At 31.1% G+C, this 8109-nt stretch overlaps 1 pseudogene; it reads left to right on the top strand.

Moving 5' to 3' along the window:
- Window positions 1-3090: 3090 nt before the first annotated feature.
- On the top strand, window positions 3091-7674 carry LOC149578466 (protein TUNICAMYCIN INDUCED 1-like; annotated as a pseudogene).
- The last annotated feature ends 435 nt before the right edge of the window (window positions 7675-8109 follow it).

Genomic DNA, 8109 nt, shown 5'->3' with positions numbered 1-8109 from the left:
TTTTTTTGAGATAAGTCCTAGTAGTTTATAAACTACATTCAATTTACTAGAGATTTTTTTCTCTCAACTTTTTGATATAAAGTTAATAACAAGTAGAAAAATGTATGTCAATTTGACATAACCCTAATTTTTTGATTTTTTATTGCCACATAAGAGCAGAGTTTGATTGACCATGATCCTGCACATACCCTTTAAAAAATATAATTATTATAAGATTCAATATTTTTTACACAATGTATTCTTTTAAATTACTTTTTAACATATATGATATTGGTAGATCACTTCATGATGATAGTTGGAGGTAGTTAGACGAATAGAATTCCTTCAAGAATTCAATTGATTAAAAAATAAAATAATACATAAGAGGAAATTTTATTAATGGACACAATTTTTATATCAAAATAGTTAGTCATGAATACAAATAAAAGAAAAGAAAGTTCTTGTACAACAAAAACTCTTAATATGTATTAGGATATCTAGTTTAACTAATATAGTTTATAATTTTTAATATAAATTTGATATTTTTTTGTTCATTTCAATAACAATGTCTATATCACATATATTTTAGTTAAAGAGTTCAAAATAAAAATTTCAAAGCAATGCAACTTTCCAAATTCTAAGATGCACCTCTATAATTCTCAATAGTGATCATTTTTCTAAACTTCCATGGAGCTTCATATGGGAAAAATTAGGGTTTGTGTATACCATCAGGTATTTTCTATTAGTGAAGCATATTGTAATAATATAAAATGTTAGAAGGAAATTTATATGGTCTTTGTTATTATTTTCTTATTGAGTTTAATAGATTTTTATTTTTTAAATTTTCCTTCATTTTAAAAATATTAAAAATATCATCCTGAAGTCTTATATTATACTTTCTGAAGGTTTCACAAATGGGTTTGGGTTTAAACATGGAGAAAACTCTGTCAAGCTGGAGTAGTATTGGAATGAGTGACCTCCCATGAAGTCTTGGTGCTTCACCTCTATGAGCATCACCTAGGTCCAATGAGTGATAAGTGTTCCATTTATTCTTATCAGAGATGCATTCATGTTGAGTCACTACTCATGAAACATGGGTCAATGAGTTTGACTAAAAAATTACACAGTTAAATCCTAATAGCAATATAAGAATAATAAAGGACATTGTCCTCACTACCTTGTGACAAAAAAAAATAGAGCCATACATCATATTTTCTAAGAGCCTAAATACCTAACAAATTATCACCCTTCCCATTGACTAGGCCCAACCTCTAGGGGAACTTGTTCATGTAGAGTGATATGCACAAGAGCCTCCCTACTAGTAAGTAGGATGATCAAAAAAAATTTACAAAGTATTACAAAAATCAAGGACATCCAATAGTCTTAGAATTCATGTTGTCCATGAGTATTTCAAATTATTGTGTAGTAAATTAGTAATGTCAAATTCATAAAAAAAAATCCCAACTCCAATAATGAAAGAAGCTCAACAAAATAACCACTTGAGAAAAGCTTGACTTATTATGGAATCCTCCAATTAGAAGCTCAACATCAGTCTCATCGAAAAAAAAATCTGATGCAAATACAAAATGCAAGATAGTGAATAGAAAAATATTGCATGTAAGATAATGTGCAAAAATTGTATGACCAAATTAGCAAGTGGGAGGAGTTACAAATATTAAAAATGCATATTGAAATGTGTGTAAAGGTAATGTTGGTTGGGAAAGATTGAAACAAGGGATGTCATTTCAAAAGCAAGATATGCTTATAAGTAAAAGTTTAATGTACAAGATACTATCATTTATCTTCTTCTTCACCTCTATCTCTTTTTATCTCTCTTTGTTTCTCTTGATCCTTGTACACCCTGTACATATTGAACTATATCTTCCTCTCTCCTTATTGCAACCTTCACATGAGCTTATTAGTAAATAACATACTTATCTCTTGATTTAAAGATTTTAGTTTAATCATGTTTGGATCCCTATATGTGGATGCACAGTTGATTCAAAGCTATGCATTATCCATTTAACCCTTTAATACAAAAAATATATATCGTAGTGATAGAAAAAGTAAACTCATTACTCTAAAAAAGTACATATAGAAAATAATTTACACTAATTTAGTTTCCATACCACTTTAGCAACCCATTGCAAACTAAGGCATGATTACTAGTTATTGACAACTTAGTTGATATGTTATTGGCTAGGTGGATCTCTATAGAAAAACCATCACATGGTCACCAAAATCATTTAAAGTCAGAAAACACAATATTGTTCCCAGTCATGAGAAGTTCTCTAAACAATTTGCTGAAAAAAGTGAGGGAGGAAAAATTTTTATTCAAAGCTCATGGAGTTTGGGGCTACAGGTTGTGGAACAATATCACATAGGATATACTTTTGGAGGCATTGGAGTCTATAATGAGTTACGTAGATGATCCAAGAGAAAAGAATGATGTTTAATATGGTAAAATGTGTTGTATTAAAACATCTTTTGTCAGAGGTGAAATCCTATAAGTCTAGTTCAAGTGTTCATGTTTTATCCATTTACTCTTGAGAATAGTTGTTAGTTATTCATATATTGTTTATTATTTTTTAATTTTCAAAAGAAACTATTTACCAAGATAAACTTCCTATATGATAAAAAAATAAGGATATAATTTATCGTTATGCTATAGCATCTTCATAGAACTGACAATCATATTTTTGTTGAAGATAAAGACAATCACATTGTTGTGTTAGAGTACATTATGACAACTTAGTTTATTACTCTAATTTTTTAATCCAAATTGTTTGAGTTAATTAGTTTTTAGGTAATCAACTTAATATAAACTGCCCTTTGATAAATCGTAGCAATATCTCACTAATATAATTGATTTATATATAATGACGTAAATCTAATAAATATAATGAAATAGCTATAAAATATATTACTTGTTATATTAAATAGATCATGAATATTTGTCAATAATTATAATTTTATAAAATATTATTTGTTTAGCCAATTTAACCAATATATGCCCTACTTTCATTGGTTAATGGAAGCGGCTATGCAGGCAACCAAATGCCTTATCTGCAAATAAAAAATGGTACAAATGATGTAGGAAAATTTAAAAAGATGTCAGGGAAGGCAGATGGAAATAGGTTGCGGCAGAGGAAGCGCAGACTGGGAAACCAACATTGTGGTATATCCTTTAAAATTGCCTGTGCAGTGGGTGAGATGGATAGAGGGATTACAGTGATGCGGTGAGGATGATGCTAAATGAACTATAATCTGCTGATAATAGCTCTCCAAGGTTTTAAAAATTTCACTTGCTTCTTTGAGGAACTCGAACAGAGAACCTAGCAGATGACAAGGAAATGCAGATTTTCTTGTGTAAACGCTATCCATGAGGTCAGTTTTTAATGGTATTGTTGACGAATTTAATTTCTTTGCCAACTTGTGTATTGAAATAGGGTATGGACATCAGTTGATATCTAAGGTATGTAAATTTTTTAATTGAATACTTGATGTCATCTCAACCAGAAATCTTTTAATAGAATATTTAATGTCATCTCAACTAGCATACAAATTGTGTAAACTATTTGACAAAATTCATCAAATAAATTTACCAATAAATGGGGTGTCTGAACTGTTTTACACAGTGCTTTAAAGAAATTCTCAAGAATTAACAAAGCACACAAATTGTTTGACATAATGCTTGAAATCAATTTGTGACCATAAGAAAAGCATGGTACCTATCTGATTACAACGCCTTAAAGAAATGTTTGGCCATAGGCAAAGAACACGAGCTGTCTGATACAATGCCTTCAAATATCTGTAGGTAAGCCAGACGAACTGTTTGACAAAAATACCAATAAAATTATTCTAAAGGTTTTAGAAAATTTTTTTAAAAATGCAACTATGATGTTAATTTGGAAATCCTCCATCCCTTTCTAGTATTAGTTGTACACATGATTGAAAAGATAGGTGAATTGTTTGATAGATTTATGCCAGTAAAATTGCTTTTAAGGGTTTTAGAATCTTTAAAATGAATGCAAATAGGTATCACAATTAACTCTTTTTGGTATCATCTAATCCTATGCAAAAAAAATAGGCGCTTCCAGACATTTACACTAGATATTTTAATGGAAAAGGCTCTGGTAGCTATGTGTGTTAGATATACGCAGATGATATCCATACTCAGCATTCATTTCACCGATGGCACTCCCATTGCTTTTGTACTTGTGAACATCATTTATCAGAACCACAAGTGCAACAACTTGTCTCTAAATTTTCTCAATTATTTCTAGAAATGTAGATGTGACGAACTGAATTGATAAGGAAAAAGTACTTCAAGTTGTGGCTCTAGATAAAAATGACAGTAGTCTTCCTTCCATAGAAAAAATGGGTTAAGTTGTTTGAAAATGGATGGACAAGTAATCTTTAAAGGAGTACAAGTCCTTCTCCTTCGTGTCAATTACCCAAATCGTCTCATGAAGTTACCATTTTTATCAAATTAAAGTGTATCCATCAAATAATTTTAAAGCCTTAGTGCTAGACAACTATTGGTAGAAGACGTGGCATATCTTTATTCTACAAAAATAGTTTGTAAACTTTTATTTGGTTAAGGCACAGGCTCTCAAGGAAGGCATTATCAAGAAAAATAGAAATTGAGAATTTCACTAATGCTTTCTATGAGCAACATTATGATTCCAACTTTGTTGAGAGTTTGGAGTCATAGAAAACAAGAGCTGCAGTGCAGAATAGATCTTGCCAAGTGCATAAAATTCTGATAGATAAAGATAAAGAGAGGAAGAAATTAAAAATCATTAAGAGTTTGGGACACCTCAATCCTTTATCATATATCCTGAAGCCCCCTTCATAAAACTGTTTCCAAACCTGCTTTTATATGTATAGGATTTTTATTTTTTTTGTGCACTAATGTAGGCTCTGCACCATGGTAGTCAGAGATGTGAGGTGGACTAATAGAGATAAAGCTATTTCTACCTATGTTACACCAAGTTTCTCGAACAAGGAGTGCAGAGAATGGCCATTTTGGAGGGTAACAGGGGGTGGCTATTAAAAAATAGGTTTTTTTTAAATCTTAACAAAATATTAATTATTCATGTGATAACATTGATTCGACACTCATCGTATATTATAGAATCTAAATACAAAACAATAGTGTTGAAGTGACAGCTCACATTAGAGTTAAGCTCAAAATGATTCAGCAAGAAAAGAATTTAGTTATATTTCCAATGCATAAATTTCAGCTTTGCAAAAGTTAGTTAATAGTAGTTTGACTCTCCTTATGTAACATATCTCAGAATTTCCTAGCTCTTTAAATATGAATTTTTCTAAATTGTTTCTGTATTTTGATGATTACAGATATACATTCAAGATTTATATTTCAAGTTTGAGATAACCACATATAGAATTCTAGAGTCATCATATTTTTGTATATTGGGAGATTTTTTATTCTAGCACACAAGTTTAGGATAAAGACAAAGCCCAAAAATGTACAATATGATGCAAACATGAATGGATCTAACTGTGCATTGTATCCATTTTATGATCAATTTTCACGAAGAATCATAAAAAGATTTTCTTAAGCTATATTGAATATAGGGGCTTTTTAATAAACATGAAAGCAACAATGTTCACTGGAATTATGACAACTAATTCAATTTTATTTTTCGAATCTTAATTCTTCTTTGGAATATCAATTGCCTATTGAAAAGGTTCTTAAATGAGTCATATTTTCTTTTGAGGGAAATTTGGTAGTTGCAGTTAAGGAAGTAAACATTAAGAAAATATCTATTAGGTTGCACTCTAGCTATTTGAGAACTGTCATTACTTTCCATGAGCTATTTAGGTGTGGATCATTTCGATCAAAGTTTGGTATTCTAGTGTGAAAACTTAACCTTACAATTAAATTTTTTTGATCTTAGGTGGAAGATTTACACTAAAATTATATTTTAAAAAAGTGGTTTTTTGCAATGGAGTAGCTGATTGTCCCTAGGACATGACATACCCAGCCATTCGAATGCACATTAGGCATTTATGGGACATCAGGTTAGCTATATTTCTTTCCTTATTTTGTTAGCAAAGGATGGTAGGGGAAAATTTATGAGGCATCCCTACTTTGAAGTTGTCCTCTATATGGGTACATATCTTGATTTGTTAACATTGGGTTTTTTCTGTTGTGTCATACTATCTGGACTCTGAAGAAAATGTTGTTTTCACATCATCTTTATGGATCCATATGGTAGCACTATTTTAATTAGGGAATTCAAACCACATAAATTATATGTTGTTACTATTCCATCTGAATGCCATCTACAAAATTTAGTTAACAAAAATTGTTTCAAACCTATTAGTTAAAGCAATATAAATCGAGTCTTGAAGTTGTTTACTAGAAGGGGTTCTTCATATATTTTGTATTTCAATTTCATTAGACACTTATAGAAGAAATGTTAATGTTATTATTACTTGGTATAATAAACTTTTGAACAACATGTTTAATTTTTTTAAATGAGAATAATGCTATAGGCATGCAATTTTCTATGAAGATAAGTCTATAGCTAGTTAATGGTGTGGATAGTTAATTTTTGGGCAGCCTAATGCAATAATGCTTTTTGTGGTGATTTTTTGACATCATGACCTAGCTGTCAAAGAGGTAGTATTTTTCTCATGTGATTGAATATTTAATGAAAGATACTTTGATTTAAAATAGATGTATCATGTGTTTATTAGCTCCTCTTAGGGCCCGCTCTTCAACTAACAAAAGATATACTTATTTAATCGTAAGTATATTTTAAAATCCATTGATCAGACATAAGCAATAAGTGAGACAACTTTGGCTTACATTGAAGATTACTAATATCAAAACTTTATTTATTTACAGCACGATGTAGAAGCTGGGGTGTCGAAGAAAGTAGTGCTAGTAGATGGAGCTGTGGTTATGGTTAGAGGTGCCAAAGAACTGACCCTAAGACAACCCATCCAGTTTCCTTTACCCCTTATCAAAAACATTGAGAATGGAAATCCAGTTTTCAAACAGATTGAACTTGCCACAGAGCTAAAGTGTGCTTCCAGTGATGGGAAAAACCCTTTTCTCTCCGAATTGTGGGTCCAACTTCATTGACCGCATCATCCATTAGTGAGTCTGATTCAACAGAAAATAAGTTGAAGGTTAAAAGGCTAGCTCTAGGCTCTATTGAATTGAGATCTTGGCATGAACAAGATTCATCTACACAAATATCCTTTGAGGTTGCTTCCAATTTACCCAGTCCCAGTGACATATGGATGTGGCTTCTTCCATCAATGACTGGATTGGATCCTAAACTAAGTAGTGTTGACAAACTTCTTAAGTCAATCCTTGGATCCATTAGCAAGAAGAAAGGACCAATCAGATTGTTAAAAGCTCAAGCTACAACAAAAACTTTTATCAAAGTACAGTTTGAATTAGAGAAGAAAATTGGTGATGAAGCCTTTAGTGTGAAGGATTGGTTGGAGTGGAGAACATAACCCTCTATTACAAGGCTGTAGTTTGAGTTGACAGGGAAAGTTGAGGGTGAGAAGATTGTTCCTTTAAATGTGAAACAAATTCAACCAGTGGAAATTGTTGATAGTTTTTCATCGAGATTCATGATAGGAAACACCACATATTCTAAAACACCAATCATGTATCCTCCACCATCACCTTTCGGTTTGTAAGAAGTGGATAAGGACCTTGACCAAAAGGGATATGGGTATTATTCTTCTCTATACTATATGTAAATACTCACACATGTTATGGAACTTGTGATTAACAACATGTTTACCCTCTCTTCTATGCCAATAAATTTCTTTTTTGGGTCGACTATTGACTCTACAATCGATTCTTAGTTTCAAAATATTCCCTCATTTTTTTTGCAATTCATTCTCTAATCCATTTGTGATATTAGAATCTTGTTAGTATACTTGAATGGTAGACTTTCAAGGTTTTATGGCAGACAAGTTAGGCAATACTGGTTTACTGACAGAATTGTGCATTTAGATAGTAGCTACTAAATTGATGATTTAAAACTTGTAGGCAATTAGACCTATATAATTTAGTAAAGCAAAGTAAGGAATGCTTGAGTTAGTTAGTATAGATGAAATAGTTAGTGG

Source organism: Cupressus sempervirens, chromosome 1 (genome assembly GCF_028749045.1).
Source record: "Cupressus sempervirens isolate cs-2001-9-10 chromosome 1, ASM2874904v1, whole genome shotgun sequence".
In the NCBI taxonomy this organism is placed as follows: Eukaryota; Viridiplantae; Streptophyta; class Pinopsida; order Cupressales; family Cupressaceae; genus Cupressus; species Cupressus sempervirens.
Note: the sequence above shows the minus strand (reverse complement) of the source record. Positions and strands in the feature narration are given on the sequence as shown.